Source organism: Caenorhabditis briggsae (genome assembly GCF_000004555.2).
Source record: "Caenorhabditis briggsae complete genome, chrI, whole genome shotgun sequence".
Lineage (NCBI taxonomy): Eukaryota > Metazoa > Nematoda > Chromadorea > Rhabditida > Rhabditidae > Caenorhabditis > Caenorhabditis briggsae.
Window position 1 is genome coordinate 11,108,685 of NC_013489.2, and position 2,005 is coordinate 11,110,689.

The window sequence follows — 2,005 nt, forward strand, 5'->3', positions numbered from 1 at the left end:
TTTTGAATTTTCTTCCTTTTCAACGCCATTTTTCGGGGATTCTTGATTTTTTTTGAATTTTTTCGCAATAATATTCGGACAATAGATAACTTTTAATACATTTTAATGCAATAAAAATTTTTGGTCGGAGTCCCCCTTTAATAGAAAAGCCCTCGAAGAGGGGCTCCAATACCAAATTTCCTTAAATTCAACATTTTAAAAAGAAATGGTCGAAAACATACTTTTTGTAAACTTTCAAAATTGTTCTCTGTTTCGATGAAATTGATTTTTAGGTTACTGTGAGTTATTAACGAGAATTCATATAACTTTTTGAGTTTTAAGAAATTTCTGGAAAAATAGAAGAGCCCCTGTAATAGATGGGCTCTCTGGAGCTACATTGCAACAATTATAGCGACAGTCCTTCTAATAGAAGTCTTACGGTACTTTCGAAAACTGAGAAATTTCAGAGAATTGAAAATGTGTAAAATATTTTTTCTGTTTCAAAAGCCCTATAAACCAAGCCAATGAGTTTATCAAATAGTTGCTGAAGTGTTGGCAGAATTAATAGATTTTTCTGAACGAGAATTCAACGAATTTCAAAGAATTCACCGAAAAATTGTCGGAAAAATAGAAGGAGAAAATTCTCGCTCACCGAAATCCCAAACTACAAGAAATACTGGTTCAAAAATTTTTAAAGTTTAGAACATATTGGAAAACATTATTCTTTGGTCTTTATTATGCCTTATCAGGTATCACCAACACTAATAATTTTTAGATAATTGATACTTCTTAATAGAATTGAGATATGTAAAACCCGTATTAAAAGAGACCTCTCTAATTGAAGGGCCCTGCAGAGGTACCCCTTGGAACAATAGAAGGGCCGACCCTTTTAACACAGGTTTTACGGTAGTTCTTTTCAGAAGATACATGTCCTTATGGTTTCCCAACTGAATGCAAATCGACGTGTGGATGTTTCAGTTTATCGATTGATAATCAGAATATGGTTGAATTAGATAGTTCATTCCTAGATGATATGAAAAATCGTGGAAACTACAGTAAACCTATTTTAACATGGTCTAATTGTAATCAGGTCACCAATGTATCCTGTTCTTCTGGTTCACCGACACTTTTTACTTATAAGGAAGAAGACGCAGAATTGGAAATCCAAGAGAATTGGGCAATTAAGAAAATTCTTATAGACAAATAATTCCTTTTTTCAGAAAGGTTATGCACAACATGGATTTTATAAGTGCAATGGGACAAACTGGATCAAGAACTCGACTGAGTACTTGTATTATTACAGTTGCAAAAACTAAATTGGTCATATTAAAATTTTTGAAATTGAATGTTTGATATTGTCCCGAAATTAGGACAAGATGAATAATAGTCTTATTTTCCGCATTGTAATTGTGATTTTGCAAGAATTTCCTGTTTTTATATTTTTCTTTTTTTGGTTTTCTTTGGGGATTTACTGTCATATTTTTGTTGAACTTCGAATGAACGAATTTTTTCAAAGATTTTTGTTGTAATTGAGCTGAAAATTATTAGTCATGTCAAAAAATTATGTTTCAGTAATAAACTTTATTCTCTCAAAGATTTCTGTCATTCAGTGCGTGTAGAATGTTCAATTTCTGCAGCTGAGCTTATTGATTTTGTCTCAATAACACTATCGTTCGCATAACTATCCCTTCCGGTTAAGAGAGATAATTGAGTGGAACGACCGGAGAATTTCGAATTCTCCATTTCAGATTCCAATGAACCAGAGAGAGAATCAAAGGACATTAAAAAGTGATATTTTCAGATGGCCTGAAAAAAATCTTCCCGGAGTCTGAAAAATGTAAACCTATATTAGAAGGGCCCCTCTAATAGAGGGCTTCCTCAAAAGTTTGATGTTTGAAATTGAAACCCTGAAACTTTGAAAATGAACCTTTCCCGTTTTCTTGGAATTCCAGATTTAAATTTTTTTCCATCTGAAATAATTTCGCTGAAACTGAATCAGTATTAATAGAGAAGTTAGGTAATTTGA